Genomic DNA, 19,248 nt, shown 5'->3' with positions numbered 1-19,248 from the left:
TCAGCAAACTAGAGTGGGCATATGCTGCCACTTCAACATCCCTTCCCCTTTGGGAAACCACCCGTCTCTCTCAGTCCATGAGGTACTGGTGTGGCAGCCCTCCCATTCCCACCTCCCACCCCCACCATGATCCAGATGAGCTGCAGTTCAAGGATCAGCACAAGACCCACACCAGAAGAACCAGGGTCAAACTTGTGAGTTTAGTTGGAACATGAAGAAAAGGGCCTTTTCTTTCCCTGAGGGTTTCTGAGATAGTAGCACGGAAGCCTAGAACCACTGTTAGCCATATTTATTAACATATGGGAAGAGCCTGCTTGACAAAAAGGACAAAACAAAGGGAATCAGAGCTGGGAATTGAGGAAGTATCATCCTGGATCAAGCCATGCCTGAAGGCCATGCAAATGTTTCATTTCTCTTTAATACCTTTTCTTTTCTGTTCAATATGAGTTGGGTTTCTGCCACTTGCAAAGAAAGTAATCTTAACTTAATCCCTTACTCGTTTTCTTGTCTCTGGCCTTCCTAGCTCAGCTCAGCAGTCTCCACTATGCTCCCCAGCTCTTATAGGCCTAACCCTACTGCAGTTTCTTAGCCCTTCATTCTGATGGAGAGAGAATGTCTCAAACTCCTCATCACTCACCCTATACCAACACTACCCAGTGGAGCCATTTGCAGACTCAGGGGCCCAGAGAAGCCCCTGAGGCTGTGTTATTGTCCTGGAGCCCAGTTCTGGCTCTCTGCCTTGGCAGCAGCATGTCTTGTCTGGAGCTCAGTTCTATATCAAGTTTGCAGGCCCTGATTTGGGGACTTCCGTTCCATTGGTCCAGTGTCTGAACACATCATACTGGCTGCCCACCGAGCCAATTGCTTTTCTCCCAGCTACTCCAAGGCAGATCATCAACATACCAGCATCTTTCAGCTTAGTCATAGCCTGACTCATATCAAATTTTTGACACCATTTCTATATCTGGCAAAGAAATGGCTTGGAAAGTCAGACTTGGGGTAGACTACTAAACTGAAAATAAATTCCTTATGGAGATCATTTAAACTTAAGCCATTACAAATCCAAGCTGTAAGAAGAAGGAAGGCTAAGACTTTCTAATGACCTGACAGTTAAAATAGTCATTAAAATCCAGCCTGATTCTCTAAGCCATGATTTTAAAGTCCTATTGGGAAAACTCACGAGGACAGAGTGGGTTTATGCAATGGTGGGACAATTATGGGAGTGTTGAGAGGAAAGAGAGTGAACTTTCTCCTCCTCCCAGCTTCAGGGAGGCCCAGATGTGCAGCCCGAAGGGTCCCAATGCCTGTACTGGAGAACTGAATGGCTGTCCCTGAATGCTTCCTTCGAGACCCATTCCCAGGTGCAACCACACTTGGCTCAGACTAGCTCAAGGAAGAAGACCAGCTCCCCTTCCTGTGAACAGAGAAAGAGACAGAGCTCAGAAGCCAGGGGCCCCAGGTCGGTGACAAGTCCTTTGCACTGCCTTGGATGAGACCCATCGGACAAGGAAAGCCTCCTGGTAGAAATCCACTGATTAGAAATTACGATGGGCAAAAATGACAACAGCCGTCATCTGCCAAACGCTTACTCCATGCCAGGCACCGTTCTAAGGCATTAGGTGCACTATCTCAGCTAAACCTCACAATAACCCCATGAAGTCAAGATAATATTAGCCCCATTTTATGCAGGAGGAAGCTGAGGCTTAAAAAGGTCAAATTCCTGTGCAAGTTGTTTATCGCTGTGTTAAAAGTTACTCCAAAACTATTCTCTGGTGGCCTAGTGGTTAGGATTCTGGGCTTTCACTGTCATGGCTCAGGTTCAATTCCTGGTCGGGGAACTGAGATCCTGCAAGCCACCTGTGGAGTGGCTAAATAAAAAAAAAAGTTACTGCAAAACTTAGTGGCTTAAACCAATTTTATATGATCTCAGAGTCTCTGTGGCTCAGTAATTTGGAAACATCTTAGCTAGGTGGTTCTGGCTTGTAGGGGAGGTACGGGTAGGGGGGTCTCTCAAGGGGTTGTTGTCAAGATGTTGGCCAGGGCTGAAGTTAGCTAAAAGCTGGGGGATCCATTCCCAAGATGGCTCACTCACATGGCTGTTGGCAGGAGGCCTCAGTTCCTCATCAGGAACTCAGCCTCTCCACAGGGCCGCTTGAGTGTCCTCACAACATGGCAGCCACTGTCCTCAGAGTGAGTGAACCAAGAGAGAGACCGAGGAGGAAGTCACGGTGCCTTTTACATCCTCATCTCAAATGTCACGCAATGACACTTCCACCACATTCTATTCATTAGCAGGAAGTCACTTAGCACAGCTCACACTGACGAGTAGAGGAATCAGCTGTACCTCTCAAAGTATGGAAGAGTTTGTGAACATATTTGAAAACTCCCAGAGCACCTTATATAAGATCACAGTGTGGCTGAGCCAGAGGATAAGCCCCTGCTCTTGCCTCACAGGGAACAACGAAAGGAAAACTTTTTTCCTATGTGTCCGGGAACGTAAACTCCAGGTACATCATTTGAACAGATAATTATACAAAAAGGGTGTATATTGTAAAGGAAGTCTTGCATTAATCCTTCCAGAGATGGACTGAGCCAGTGGTTCTCAGTGCGACCCCAATCAGCAGCAACAGCCTCACTTGGGAACTTGCTAGAAATATAAATTCTTGGGCCCCACCCCAGACCTAGTGAGTCAGGAACTCTGGGGACGGGACCCAGCTATCTGGGTTATAATGAACCCTCATGGTGAGTTTGATGAACACCGGTGTTTAAGAACCACTGGTCTATGTATTTACAAGCAAAGCATCAAGCAACTTTAAGCTCCTGATGTGCTCCCGCCATCTAGAGTGTATTATGAATAAACTTTTGTACATCTTGAAATTACCTTGTAAGCATCACAATGATGGTGCGTTGCATTATGCCTGAGTGAAAACCATGATGCCATGATATCTGTTGCCTGGCTTTGGTAATTTTTTTTATTTTAATGTCATGGGAACTCTTCCCAAATGGAAGTATCCCACAAGTGCCTTGATGTCTTGGAGGCCCTGCAACTTGCCTACAGAGAAGTCATTTCAAGATGGTTCTATCACAAGTCTTCTCATATGGCAGGGCCCACAATATTTTCTTTTCAAGTTTAAGATTGTTCACCCCGGGCTTCCCTGGTGGCGCAGTGGTTGAGAGTCCGCCTGCCAATGCAGAGGATATAGGTTCGTGCCCCGGTCCGGGAAGATCCCACATTCCACGGAGCGGCTAGGCCCGTGACCCACGGCCACTGAGCCTGCGCGTCCGGAGCCTGTGCTCCGCAACGGGAGAGGCCACAACAGTGAGAGGCCCGCATACAGCAAAAAAAAAAAAAAAAAAAAAAAAAAGATTGTTCACCTGTTGATATCCTGCAGTTTTTCCCCTTTCATGCAAAGGATGTGTGATCTCAGGATGTCATGGAAAGATCCTATGCCTGTTTGACTATTATTGGAACTTCTCATTTATGGAAATCTGATTGTGATGTATGAATTGTATTTGTTGAAATTATACTAATGATAATGGCAATAGGAATACAGCAGCTGTACCCCATCTAAAGAAAACAAAATATGCTGAATTCTAATCCTGACAATTTAGGAAATGACTCTTTATTTTACCGAATTTATTCCAGGTAAAAAAGAGCTCCCTAAAGGCTTCCTTTAGCTGCAAGTCTCATGACCTTTAAGTATGATTCAATTTACAAAAAACCATTATTCACTCATGCAGTGTTCTGGGAATGCATCCACATAATAAAGTGACGTTTGCTGGACAAAAAAGGCATGATGACAGTGCTGATGTCCTCAAGTTGTGTTAACACAAGCAACACATCTTACCTTTTTATATATCACACATATTAGAAAAGTAGTAACAAAGATAAAACGTCAGACCTCATTCTTTTCTAGGCATTAGATCAACAAGAAAGAATCTGGGACTTCTGGGTATGTGTCAAAATATAGACACTGTGTGTGTGTATACATGTGTGTCTAGGGTACATTTCTATACCTGTAGCAAGTCTGTTCATGTGTGTTGTGTTAGTCATCTATCGTTGTGTAACAAATCACCCCCAAATTTCGCAGCCTAAACAACGGACATTAACTCATACAGTTTCTGAGAGTCAAGCATCTGCAGTGACTTGGTTTTCTCTTCTAAAAAAGTTAAACATAAAACTACCATATGACCCAGCAACTCCACTCCTAGGTATATATCCAAGAGAATTAAAATCAGTTGTTCAAACAAAAATTTATACAAGAATGTTCATAGCAGCACTATTCACAATAGCCAACAGGTGGAAACAACCCAAATGTCCATCCGCTGATGAATAGATCATCAAAAACTGGTATACAATGGAATCTTATTGTCAGAAAAATAAATGAAAGTCTGATACATGCTACATTACAGATGAACCTTGAAGATATGATGCTAAGTAAAAGAAGCCAGACACAAAAGATCACATATTACATAATTCCATTTATATGAAATATGCAGAATAGGTATTCATAGAGACAGGAAGCAGAGTAGGGTCATGGGGAATAGAGGGAGACCACGTACTGTGTACAGGGTTCCCGTTTTCGGGTGATGAAAATGTTTTGGAATTAGATAGAGGTGATGGTTGCACAATATTGTGAACCTAATAAATGCCATTGAATTGTACACTTTAAAATGGAACCTGTATCATTGTATCTTTTGTGAATTTTGTCTCACTTTGACACGGAAAAGGAAAGGAAAGAGAAAAGAAAAGAAAAGAAAAGAACTTTCCCAAGGTCACACAGCTAATATATTGCAGGATTTGGACCTGGGTGGTCTGGGCTCCAGAGCTGACACCTTCCTCAGATTGGGAGAAACATATCAGACAATTAACAGAAGTTTCCTGGATGATGGGACTGAAGATGATTCATATGTTCTTTTTAAAAATGCTCTGAAATTCCCAATTTTTCCTACTAATGATAATAAATAGTTGCAATGTAATGATGGGGATCTGTGGCTCTTCCACGTGTCAGCATATGACCAAAGGCTAGCCTTGCTTACTTGATGTCATTAAGCAGGGTAAATAACACCTGGGACCGTCAATTTCTTTATCTATTAAACGGGATAAGAGAAATGAGAAAAACATCTATCTCAGAGGATTTTGTGGGCCTCAGGTGACAGAAAGTGTGTGATAGGTCCAGCCCGGCGAATAGGGGATAAAGAGGAGGTCATGAGCATGATCAGAAAGAACTTGGGAATCGTTCCCACTGGGGTTCAAAACCACTCCCATTTATTGACTGTGATTTTGAGAAAGACCCTGTACATCTTTTGGGCTCAATAGGACCTACCTCCTGGGGTTTTTTTTTTTTTTTTTGAGAATTAAGGGGCAGCCCCTGCTAAGTGCCAAGCGCAGTGCCTAGTGCATAGCAGGTACTCAACAAAAAACAGCAAGTGTCACTGATAAATGTTTACTCCCTTCTTGCAAGGAGAGGGATGGGTGGTGTGTGGGAGACACTGAGGGGGGATGCACCTCTGCCCCTAAGTTTCTAATACCAAGCTGTAAATGGTGTGTCCCATTCTCCCTAGGTATAAAGGAAACAGTCACCCCCCCCCCAAGGTGGCTCCAGGGTCATTCTGTTCTGTGCCCTGCTTTGCCAACTGAAAGGGACACAAGGAGAGAATGGGGGAAATTGCAGTGCTAGGTGGGCAACCAGGCACCTGCTAAGTCTGCCAGGCTTTACGATGCTGGAATTTAAGAGTTGGGGCAGTTGTGGAGAATGACCAGGGTGCTTGAACTGGGGGCTACGGAGGAGGGACTCAGAGAGGTTTGTCCCAAGATCCGCTTTACTCCTAAGATATTCGCCCCGAATGAGGTTACACAATCAACTGCAAAGATATAAAGGATGCGGTTCATCATGCAACATCAAACCTGGGTCAAACCTGGGTCCTATTTGCAAATTAATATACGTATTTTTCTAAATGTTGTCATCCGGTGATTCATATGGACCGTGCTTGTATTTTTAAAAAGCACAAACTATTTTAAAATCAAGATCAAACTTACGACGCCAGTATTTTAAATACAGTTGAATATATTTTACTTGGTTCTAGCATTTCTTCTACTCTTCTTGTTTCTATTATTGCGGGAGCCTGGCAAACTGGGTGTGGCCAGGCCACTCGAGATGCCCGGGGCCGGAACAGCTCCACCCACGGCCTGGCGTCTTGGGAACGGACGAAGATCCGAGCCCGCCGGTGGAACGGATCTCAGGGCAAGCAGAGGGGATCTCAGGGGCCTCCGCACCTGACAGGCTCCCTACACCCTGGCCAGAGCGAACTCAACAAAAGGCCCCGTGAAATGCAGCGGGAGAAAGGGCTGCAGCCCCCGTGGGATGGGAAACGCTGCTGCCAACCAGCCCCCGGGCCGTGCCGTCCTTGTCCCCGGAGTGAACTCTCCCTCTCTGCGCCCAGCTAATGGCGGGGCACGCGGCCGCGGCCCCTCTTCTCCCTCCCTTTAAAGAGAAGGGCGCGATTGTGTGGATTTCACAGTCTGAGCACAGCTGAAAGGGATAGAATTAAGTCTCCCTCACGGCTCTTTTCAAGGAGGCCGAGACTGCGATTCGCCTTCATTCAGAATATATGAAGCTTTTGTGCGTCGGGGCCCGGCAGCCGCGGCGGCCCCGCTCCCCGGCTGACTCTCTTTACAGTGGAAACGTACAGTAATTAACACGGGTTCCGCTCCCGCCCGCGCCCCGAGTTGAAGGGGGCCGCCGCCTCCGAGCGCCTGGGAACCCGGGCCCGCAGCAAAGGCCCGCATTTGTCCACCTGAGAACGCCACGGCGCATTTGTAACACTGGCCTTGCGGCCTGAGAGCCATCCATTTTGGCTCCAGGCTGCCGGGCCGTCCGGGTGCGCGGTGGCCCCCGCATGTGTTGCTAATAAAAGCCAAGCGCGCCTCTTTACCAGGCGAGCCCGCGGCAGGGGGCACTGCCCGGGCTGGGGGAGGAAGCCCAGGGGCCGGCCCAGGTGACCCTTGGGGGCTTCCCCATCTCTGATTGTGAGGAGTCGTGATTCCGATGGGGCAGGACGGGTGTAGACAAAATACTTTACCCTTCCTCCATGGGAATTGTCACCATGAGATTAAAATTTAATTTAATTTAATTTATTATTATTATTATTTTTTTTTTGTCTAAAGGAGATGAAATCTGGCCCGAGTGGCTGAGGCCTGCCAATATTTTGGCTGTGCTTAGTTTTCAAGCTTCTGTTTTTGTCACTCTAGTCGGATGATTCATGCTGGAAAGCATGTTGTATCATTTATCCAGTAATGCAGCCTAATAACCACCCCCCCCCCTTCAAATACGTTCCTTAAAGAGCCAGAAGAATTTGTTCCTGTAGACTCAAACCTATGTTCTTAATAAAGGCTGATTGAAGAAATGGAGCTCAGGGAGGAAAAAAAAAAAAAAATGGTGGTAGAGAAGGGGGCTAAGTTTGCTGATGAAACTCCAACACTACCTGGTTGTCCCCTTCCTTCCCTCTCCATCCTGGTGGGATTAAAATATGTGGTTTAACACAAAGTTTGAATGCAAAGTTAATTTTTAAAAGCCATCCCTCTCCCAGTGTCAGCACTAGAGGGATGACGATGTTCAGTGTTGAGCTCTGTAAGGAGAAAAGCGGTGTATTAGACCAGTGATCACTGAAGTAACTCAGTGCCTGCCTGTGTTTGAGGGTCACGGTGAGCAAGGCCTCCAGAACAGCGTTCAGTAGGCTCCTTGGGAGGTGGGTCACCTGCTTTGATGTACAACGGGCCTCTTAGAGCAGTTACCTCCATCTCTGGGAAAAATCTCCCCTTCATTTCAGCAAGGTTGGGGAAAGTAACTAGGCCCCCAGACTAAAATGACAGCCCCCTCCCTGCTGGACAAGACTCATGATTAAGGCAGCAGAGCCTAGTGCTAAATTAAGCCCAAGGGCTCTGTCTGGGTTCAGCTGCTGGTGCCACTTACTCTGTGTGGCCTTAGACATGGGAAGTCCCCTTACTGTGCCTCAATGCCCTCCCCTGTAAAATGGGGACGAGCTACCTGCCTTTGTAGGTGTAGTGGTCATCAAATGATATAACACATGTTAGCTATTGGTTCATTTTTAATACTAACTACCATTGGTTGAGCACTCACTCTGCGTTACGTTTATCGCATCATTCCATCATCAATGGAGATTATTATCCCCATTTCACAGATAAGCAAACAGGTACAGAAAAAGAGAGGTGAAGGAATTGTCAACATGTCACACCGTGGTTCTAAGGGCCATGGTGCAATTTCGAGTCATCCTGGGAGCAGGGAACAAGGGAGAAATCTGGCCAACAGTGAGACAGGGTACGATCTTCAAGGCTCTCTGTTGGTTGAGAAATGATTGTTAACCCTTTGAAAAGGGGCCTTAAAACCTATATGCGACTACAGTTTGGGTGGTAGAGCACAGCAGAGTGGCTAAGAGGCTTAGTTCTGGCATCAGAAAATCCTGGGTTCAAATCCCATTTCCACTAATTACTAACTGGGTCACCTTTAGCAAAGTCCTTAATCTCAATCAACCTCAGACTCTTCATTTCTTTTTTTTTTTAAATAAATAAATAAACTTATTTATTTATTTATTTATGGCTGCCTTGGGTCTTCGTTGTTGTGCGCAGGCTTTCTGTAGTTGCAGCGAGGGGGGCTACTCTTCATTGCGGTGTGTGGGCTTCTCACTGTGGTGGCTTCTCTTGTTGTGGAGCACAGGCTCTAGCTACATGGGCTTCAGTAGTTGCAGCACGCAGGCTCATTAGTTGTGGCACACGGGCTTAGTTGCTCCGTGGCATGTGGGATCTTCCCAGGCCAGGGCTCAAACCCGTGTCCCCTGCATTGGCCGGCGGCTTCTTAACCACTGAGCCACCAGGGAAGCCCTAGTCATCTCTTAAGTGGGCATCACAACAGTCCTTGCCTCAAGGGGTTCTTCCATAGATTAAATCAGTCAATGCACATCTGATTAGCTATTGCTCTTAGGGAACACTCATCCTACCTTGATTTGAACGGTGCTGATACTTGGTCCACCTGTAACAAACCTTTCTCACAGGCTGGGTGTTCTGAATTGCACAGCTAGAGGTTTATTGCTTAGCATGTTACATTTTACGTGTCAGTGTCACATGCTTACTCATTTAATCCTCCCTCTGAAGCTCAATATCTAGTTACAGGCTGAGCAGGAAGTATTTCTCCTCTAGTCCCAATCCTTCCCCGCCTTCCTCTTTCTGCAGAAGTTTCTGCTGAGCCCTCATCCTGGACTCGGTCCTGCCATAGCCCTGACATGACACCCTGACCTTGCCCTTCCTAACACTTAACACGTGCTCCACTCTAGTCTTCCAAGTCTGATTAGGGAGTTATGAAGACAGGCGTCATACCACTCTTGTTCATGTCTCTATACGTGCCCAGACTGTGGCCTTGAATTTTATTCCCCACTAAAAGGGACCAGAACTCCTTTGGAGAAATGGCTGATTCCATGTCTGAGGCAGGAAATGTACAAGGTGAGGCTGGATCATCCTTTACCAGAAAGCAAGGAGGCTTTCATAGGTGATTGAAGTTATATTAAAAAGGCAGGAGCCAACTTAGAAAAGCTCAAGTTGGTCAAAGAGGAATCATTTATGCATCCAGAAAATAACTGGAATATATTGAAATACATATAATATGTTTAAAAAACATGAGTCCACTGACCTTTGGAGAAGGCTATATGACCAACTCATTTTTCTGAAAAATGACAACTAAAGAGAAAGGACGGAACATTCCTCCTGCCTTTACATACTACCTGTAAAGGGCATCCAAAGAGTTGATGGAGAGGAAATTCTCTTTATGGAAGTATTATGGCTAATAAATGAATAGGGAATGATAGAATTAGGATGTCAGTATTTCACAATCCCTAGTAAAGAAATGAATCCAGGACTTGATCATTAATACCTTTAAATATCACCAAAAGCGAGACAATCAGCTGTTAAGTGCCCTGTGATAGAAGAATATAACACCATCTAGAAAATAGTCTTTCCAGAAGTAGAGCTTTAATCTGATCAAGCCTCTAGACCTAACTGACCATTTGTAAGAATTACAGGGGACAAAGGCACCTGTTAAAGGATGCCATGGTTGTGCAGGAAAAAATCTGTGTGTGTCTGTGGGAAAACATACAGACAAAAAGCCTGGTTTTCTCCATTGGAAGAAAAAAAAGGAGAGAGGGAGAGGGAAATCTCTAAGTTAAAAAAAAAAAAAAAGACTTTCAGAGACATATCAACAGATTGCAATATATGCACCTTATTTCCATATCAGTTGCAGTATATTGTAATTTTTTTTTAAATTATGGGACAAAGAGATTTAAACACTACCTGGATATTTAATGATAATAAGGAATAATTGTTAATTTTTAGTTGAGACAATGTCATTGTGCTTACATTTTTTAATAATTTTGTTTTAATCTTTTAGAGATACATGTTTAAATATTTATGGGTTAAATAATATAATGCCTGAGATTTGTTTCAAAATAGTCCTGAAAAAGAGGAGAAATGGGTGGGAATGTTAAGGTGTAACAAGATTGAGCATGAGTTGATAATTGGTAAAGTGGGTGATAGTAAGTGGAGTTCTTTATCCTATTCTCTCTCTTTTGTATATGTTTGAAAATATCCAGAATAAAAGGGGAAAAGGAAAAAAAAACATTGTAGGTATCAGCTTATGTCAGTTAAAAGAGATTTTGGGGAGTCAGGGAACTCTTAGGAAAAGGGAGGCCCATACTCTCCATGTAACTTTAGGTGGATTTCACATAATGAAAGAATGTGTTCATTCATCTGTTTGTGTTTATTTATTGTCTGTTTTCTCCGCTAGAATGAGTCCCACAAGGGCAGGCTTTTTGTTTTGTTCACTGGTTATCCCAGCACTGCCATTGTGCCTGGCACTGAGGGAGCGATCTGTAAAGGTGAATGTCCCTCACCTGGGAGGCTGGGATGTGTCTTTCCATTTCACAGATGAAAACACTGAGGCATTCGGAGCTGATGTTCTTGCCCAGGATCACATAGCTGGTTAGTGGTGGGGCTGGGACACGCACTCCAGTGTCTGTGAGGCTCCCCATCGAGTACCTTGTGGACAGGGCATCCCAGCCTGGTGCAGGAAGCTGAAAAGGGATCTAAAGGTTCTGGCATTTGTAAGTACATAGTGGTTATCCTTCCTCAGCCATTCTCCACGAGAAAGATGGAGAGTGGGAGAGGTGGGGATAAGAGTAGCTCACGTTCCTTAGGGCTGGACACCACTGTGAGAACTTGACCACAATGAACTCATTTAATACTTACAACTGGGGAGTTGAGTTCTACTATTATCCCCAGGAGACCAAGGTCCAGGAGCACATGCATTCTGACCCAGAGCCCAAAACCTTCATCCCGACATTAGACCCTTAACTCCTTCATTAAAGACCATTGAGAATTAAGCTTCCCTGGTGGCGCAGTGGTTGAGAGTCTGCCTGCCGATGCAGGGGACACGGGTTCGTGCCCCAGTCCGGGAAGATCCCACATGCCGCGGAGTGGCTGGGCCCGTGAGCCATGGCCGCTGAGCCTGCGCGTCGGAGCCTGTGCTCCGCACGGGAGAGGCCACAACAGTGAGAGGCCCGCGTACCAAAAAAAAAGACCATTGAGAAATAAAACTGTATTGTCGAGTTGGATCAGGGGCTGTTGCTTCTGCTGGAGGCAGCACACATGTGAACCTGAAGGTCGGACTCTCAGGACAGGCAGATGGAATGCTTATCTGACAGTAGCCACTGAACAGCAGGGGGACAGGTTACCGTCGGATAACTGTAGGACCACACGGTTCTCGACTGTCTAGTCCTCTTCGGAGTCAGAAACCCCACAGTAAGTCCCTAGTCAGGCAGGTCCCTTTCCCTCTCTGGGCCTCAGTTTCTCCATATTTCAAACCGAGGGAGTTGGACTCGACAAATGTTCCCAAAAGACACTGCACGCTCTGACAGCCTTTCATCAACCCTGCAATTCTATGATCCCACCACGGGAGCCGTGGCATGTCTGGGACGTCTCCACATCAAGCAGTTGGAGTCTCATTTTTAACCCCTCATAGATGTCTCTTACAAATTATCCAGGGTCATGGATTAGTTTAAATACAAAAGCTTCATTTCCTCTGCTTGGCTACTGTTATAAGGAATGATCAAAAGGAGTCAAGGAACAAACACAGTTGGCTGGAGAGAGAATGGCCGGGATGAACTGAGGGACGTTCTCTCCCTGGACCCCTCCGGGTTTGGAAATCTCTGGGGCCTGTAATTCACTGCTGCATTAGGCAGCGCTGAGATGAATCATAACATTTTGAGCCCTCAAAGAAAGGGAGAAGAAAGGAGACAGAGGCCAGGGAGAGGGAAGTCTCAGTGTTTTCTCAGTTAAATACATGTTTTCATTGCAGCGTGATGGGTTGAGAGGAATGAATGGCCATGATTTAGTTATCTTTTGGATGGATGATTTTAAATGCATGTTGGAAATGCTTTCATGAGAGTGACTTTTAAAGCTGAGGCAGAGTGGAAGTCTTTGGTAGAAGAGCTGCTACTTGTTTTGCAGAGGATCTAAAAGCCCAGGACCTTGAGATTCCTGATGCAGGCGTTCTGTTTCTATGTTTTCCACTGGCACTCATTCACTTTCACCCCAGAATCCTTCAGACCGTCATGAGACACCTTGTCAAAAGAGCAGGGAAAACAGGGAGGCGGATTTTGCAAGGGGAGGGAGAGAGGATAGGAGGGGGAAAGGTGTGACTGTAGGATTCTTCAAATCCATGCAGTGTTTCTTTGGGGCTTTGAAGTGCCCATTACTATGCCCATTACTAGGGTGGAGGAGGGACGCTGAAGGATAACCAGAGCTAGATAAATGATTAATTTTTTTTTCGAAAACTTAATGACAATCTTTACTGAGACTTTTGCAACCAAAGTTAGTCACTCGAAGGGCAAAATCACTTTGAGTGTGAAAAGTCTGCCTGTCCACATGCCAGGGATATCGATGAGAGCTAGATAAATTATTAAAACTTCTACTCTGGCTGACTGTGCACTGGCAAAATGGGTCACCTTTGGAAGTCTCGCTCAGTCACACCCAACTCCCTCAACACTGAGAGGTTTCGGGTTATCACCCATATTATTCAAAACGGCACGAGGGAAAAAAGCTCGGTTGGTCCTTTGTTTGCACCCCACCCGTCCTGCACCGACACCCCAGCAGGTCCTGTCACTACCTGCTTAAAAACCTTGAGTGGCTACTCGATGCCCAAGATAAGGACCAGAATCTTCATCAAGAGGTACTAGGTTTGCCGCCACCCGCAAAGGGCTTTCTCCAGGTCAGGCATGAAGAGTAGCATTTTATATACGTTACCTCATTTTATCCTCACAGCATCATCCGAGATAAGTGCTACTGTCATCCACAGGTGGCATGGGAAGAAATCAAGTTCCAGAGAGGTTAAGTGCCTGGCCCAAGACTGGTGGAGCAAAGACTTGAACCCAGGAGCACTGACCTAGAGTCCAGACCCTTCCAGACCCCCCGTAAGCCCATTGGCTCCTTCTGGGCATCCAATCACCTGAACAAACCTGTGTCACCATTTCCCATCTGTCTCAGTACTCTCCCTTCCTACCTCCCTCTACCTGGAAAGGGAGACTAATGGTAAATAGTACTCTTTCCTCTCCTGTTCTCCTCAATATGAATATAGTGGAACCAAAAAGAAACCAAAACAGAGCAACCGGTAGCCCCTGGGTGTGGTGGAGTTTATTCCTGCTTTATCCCACCTGCTAGCTTTGCCTGGGGAGTTTACGAATCAGTTGGACATCTGTGAAGCCAATCCTCATGGAAGAGCTAAAATTGTAGTAAGCAAGCATCCACCCACCACCATCACCACCACCGCCCACCTGCCAGGATTCACCTCTAGAGGCTGGGCAGATGGTACCACGTTATCCTACCCCTGACCCCAATCTCCCAACTATAGTGACTGACTCAGCCCCTAACTCCTTTGAAAAATAAATCATGTGTACTTTAGCTTGAATTTCCTGTCTGCAGTGGAAGTCTCAACTCTTCTGAGAAACTTGGGACCCTCCCCCGTCTATAAGCCTCTCCTTCGTGCTCCACCTGCCTTGAAGAAAGAACGTAGGTGACAGAACTTTGTAGAGTGGTGCATTATTGCCACTCCCGACTCACTGGTTATGAAATGGGCTCCAGGCAAGCTTTACAGTAACAGTACCCCATGTCTGCCATGCAGCCTCCCATCCATGTAGAGTAGCTGGGGTTACCTGGCTTCTTGAAATCCCCTAAAAACCCAAATAAATGAACCAACACAATCAACCTGGAGCCCTCGCCGTCACAAAGTGCTCTTTGTTCATTTATTTTACGTGAGTCATTTAGTTTTCATTTATGATCATATTTCATAATCTACCAGCAAACGGCCTGCAGTTCGTGAGAAGTGATGAAGGGCCGGTCACGTGAGACCTCATTCTGGCCCAGAGTTTAGAAATCTGGGCTCTGATAAGTGCAGGGCAACTGTCAGACTTTGGGGGAGATTTTTACACTCTATGAATTAGTAACGTGTGAAACGGTCAGGTTTCTTTACAATAACCTCAAAAATCAAGGTACCTTTCACAAACGCTTATTGCAGCCCCAGATCTGGGCCCTGCGACCTGCGTTATTATGTCCTCCAGAAAATCACAGCCCTCCCTCAACCTCTAAAGAGACTTTGAGTTGAGCACAGTTCAGGATAGTAAGGGTGACACTTTTTACTCTGAAATGAATAGTTTTTAATTTCCCACTTGATTCCTAGAAGTGTTATTTTACTTTAAAACCCTATCACTTGTCTCAAGGGAGCTGGAGAATATTAATTATGCCTTAACTATGCCTCTAAGAAGTACATCTCAGGGCTGCAGAAGCAGGGACCATAGGTCCCATATTAAGAAAGAGAAAACAGAGGCTCTGAAGACAATAAAAGAGAGGCTGTCCTACTGAGTGAAACAAGTCAGACAGAGAAAGACAAGTATCATATGATGTCACTTATATGTGGAATCTTAAAAAAAAAATGGTACAAATGAACTTATTTACAAAACAGAAATAGAGTCACAGATGTAGAAAACAAACTTATGGTTACCACGGGGGAAAGGGGGCGGGGGGATAAATTGGGAGATTGGGGCTGACATATACTCATCACTATATATAAAATAGATAACTAATAAAGACCTACTGCATAGCACAGGAAACTCTTCTCAATACTCTGTAATGACCTATATGGGAAAAGAATCTGAAAAAGAGTGGATATATGTATATGTATAACTGATTTACTTTGCTGTGCACCTGAAACCAACACATTGTAAATCAACTATACTCCAATCAATTTTTAAAAAAATTTTTCTGGAGATTCTCCTCTCCTTCCAAAGGAGCTGCAAATCAGAGCCAGCACCTGCCCCTAGAACTCCTGTGAGTGAATGCGTTAATTAACCTCTGGACCACCCTGTAAAACAAACTCTAAAGAAGTGTCCTACATCCACTTAGACCATTTTATAACTCAGGAGAGTTTCATTTAATGCAATGCTGTAAACATTTTTTGCCCATGAAACATAAGGACAAGCAGAACTGATTCTACAGAGTCTGGCTAACATACCAGTCAGGGTCGTGAAAGTTTCTTTAATATTCATCTGTGACCAGTCATCGCAGACTTGAACCAAATCAAGAATTTTTTATAACTGCCCTGATAGCACTACCTGGCCCACCTTGCCAAATGTAAATCATTTTTATTGTCTTGGTGAACTGAAGCAATGTTTTAAAAGCTTGAACTCATGGTAAACCTACATATTTCCTAAAAATTTTAAAAATCAGCAAAACCCAGAGCTTCCAAGTGTTCCCAGAACTATTCCGTCGTTTGGTAAAACATTCACTTTCATTCATTCAATAAACCCTGTGCTTACTGAGCACCTTCTAGGGCCAATGCACTGTTGAAAGCACTAAAGATACAGTTCAGAACCAGACAGAACAAAACTTTGCCCTCTGGGCTTCCTAGCTCTTATCCCACTGCTAATCCCTGCCTTGGTTTACACATAAAGTGAGACTCAGGGAGCCATCGGTGGCTGGTTTGGACTTGAACTCAGTAACTCAGGCATCTCATTTGATGGTCTTTGGTGGAAGCCCCAAAATATCAATAAAAAGAGGGGCAGAGCCAGAGCAATCTTTCTGTAGGAGAGTATGATGGGGTTGGAGACGTTGCCTAGCAGGCATGCTATTTTTACCAAGATGGCATGTTACAAGATGAATAAAAATAGCAAAGTTTTCTGGAAAAAAGAAATGCTTTTGCTCACACTTTCTCTGAGCTTGGGAAAATATTATTTGTTCAGATCAAATAATAGACACATATGTTTTTAATTTGGAGTGGCTGCGGGACATGGATGGATATTACTGGGGACCAAAATCCATGTGCCCTTTCTGGTGCTCTTGATCTGGACGCCTCTTTCATTGAGCTAATAGCGTTTAAGGTATAGGAGACCTAGATTTCAGGTCACTCAGAAATCAACTTTCCGAGGTCTGCTTGAGCTCAGATCAGCTGAACTGAACTGGAAATGTAACTATACCCCCCCCTTTTTCCCCCCATATTGTTCTTCCACACAGCTCCTATGTGACTTTGAGCAAGCTTCCTCCACTCTGAAACTCTTGTACAATATGATCACAAAATTCCCTTCTACCCTAGCATTTAATGGTGTAGCTCTTCAATGTAATTCTACTCCTCGTTCAAGATATTAGCCTGCAATGTCATTTTGCTTCAGATGACAACTTCTTATTTTAAATCAATCCAGAAACCCAGTGGGCCCAAGGACCATCTCTTTCATCCTGGTTTCTGTTCCCATAAGTCACAAACCCCAAATTCTTGATAAAACAGGGAATGCTCTACAATAACAGTTTTGAGACCATGATCCTTGGATTCCAACCGTTCAAATCCCAGCTCTGCCATCCACCAGCTGTGAGACCACTGGCAAATTACATGAGCTCTCAGGGTCTCAGTTTCCTTATCTATAAAATGGGGTGACATATATTTGTGCTGCCATTCGCATTAAAATGAAATTAGGGATCTACTTCCTAGCACATAGGAAGTGCTCATTTAATTCAGTTATTCTCCAAGGAGATGAACAACATCATCTTTTTCTTCTTAGTTGTAGTATATTTGAATAATTCTGTTTGGAGAATTTCAGGAAGATCCTGGGGCATGTAGGGATCGATGTTCGAGATCACAGGTATGCGCTGAGACCCAGCAAATAAAAGATCTTAACTTGCTACTGATTTAAGGAGAAGGGGGGCTTAGTTTTCATGCCGTCAATTTTGAACTCCAAAGAGACATCACACGTTTTTTTACTTATCTTGCTTTAAAAAGCACATGATTTCCCTTTTCTAGACCCTGACTTAGCCAGGGATGTCATGTAGAGGAAAAGTTGGACACTATTGCCCCTGAAAGAGACATTTGAATCCGGCTCAGTTTTCATCACAGTTGGGAAATCTGCCTTCCTTCCCCTAATTGCTTCCTTCCTTCTAAGACCTAATTTCCTTGGCACTCTCCTGCTACTTGCAAGGGAAAAATCAGTTTTACTTTCTCATCAAAGTGGGCTGTGTCTTAGTGCTACCCACACGGGGCAGAGAAGTCCCTAACCCTAGGAATAATAGATCTGCAAGTCCAGCCGCAAAGGCAAAGCCACTTCACACTGCCCTCTTCCCGCACCCCCTGGAAGGCACTGACATCGCAGACACGTTGCCCCACCCTCATCTCACCCCACAGTGGGATGACTTCACTGCCCAGTTGCTTTCCTGGAATTCTCAAGTCCGAGATCATATTCCCCACACCCACCCCTGGGATTTTTTACATTGTCTTTTTGGTTCCTCTCTGTTCCCATTGCTAAACAAAGAGAAATCCAACCGGAAAGACTAGAAGGGGTAAGTGGCTGATGTGGTGGGAAGGAGGGGGAGAGGGACACTTTGCAGCCCTCTGACTTTCCCTAAATTGGCCAATTTCACATCAGTAAGTGCCTCATCCATCACCACCACCTTTCAGGTGATTTTCTGTGATGGAATTTCGGGAGGGGAGGCACTTAGCATCTTACACACAATTCCTTTACAAAGTCAGTTTTTCCATCATCAAGCATTCTCAGCGTTCAAATAAAAATAGGCAGAGCTTTGCTACTAAAATAGCTCTTTTTATATCAGGCCCTGCAACCCAGAAACCCTTTTCAGGGACCTGTATACTTTCTCGAGTCAAAAAAAAAAACAAAAAAACGGCAAGCTAGACAGACTTCTAGTCCAGTGAGGACTTAACCTCCGCCCCCCCCCACCCCACCCCGTGCACAAAGAAACTACACAATTATCTGTCAACCTGGCTCTGCTTCCTTGCTGTTTGACCTTAGGGAAGTGGCCTCGCCTCTCTGAACACCCTTATTTTCTATGACATGTGGATAATAATAATACCCCATCTATTGCTCTGAGGGCCAAACGAGGTTGAGGGTATTTTGGACACTATCATGTATTTTATAACAAAATCTAAGGGATTAAGAAAGCGTATGGCATAAATAAAGTCAATGGCTGACTTTAGATGACTCTTGCCCCTTTCATCTTTTTTTTTTAATTAAAGTATCGTTGACTTACAATTTTATATTAGCTTCAGGTACACAACGTATCTTTTTTTAATTTAGAAGGGTTCTTAATAAGAACTAATAATAATAAGTATAAAATTCTAGGTAATGAATCTTAGGTAATTAAACTTACATCATAACGGGCAATTTTTTCTTTTACAGTGGAATATAAAATGCATATTACAGTTGATGGCATCTTTGTTTAGTTGAAATACATTATATATCTTTAACATAACTGACTCTCTCGCACGCTCTCGCTCTCTCTCTATTTAGATGCTATATCCTGCTCTTTCCACTTAACATTTTATGTCAATATCATTGCAAACTGACCTAAGCCAATCTGGCCATTTGGCCTCACACAATAAGTCGGTGTCACCTGCTTCATCCTTGTTTAGATGTATAACTGTTATCTCCCCATGAATGGGAAACTACGTAAAACATAGACGTAATGTGCTCTTTTTAAAGCTAAGGCTCTTGATAGAAGGGTTTAGTGCGATGGAAATAGCTGGAACCGACATGACTTTCTGGGCTCTGAGTTCATCAGCTGTGTGATCCAGCCTTGCAGTGCCCCCTCTCTGGGAACTTTGCTGTCTGAGGTTTGTTTTTCTGCTCTGCGAAAAT

Source organism: Globicephala melas, chromosome 3, assembly GCF_963455315.2.
Source record: "Globicephala melas chromosome 3, mGloMel1.2, whole genome shotgun sequence".
NCBI classification, from domain to species: domain Eukaryota; kingdom Metazoa; phylum Chordata; class Mammalia; order Artiodactyla; family Delphinidae; genus Globicephala; species Globicephala melas.
Note: the sequence above shows the minus strand (reverse complement) of the source record.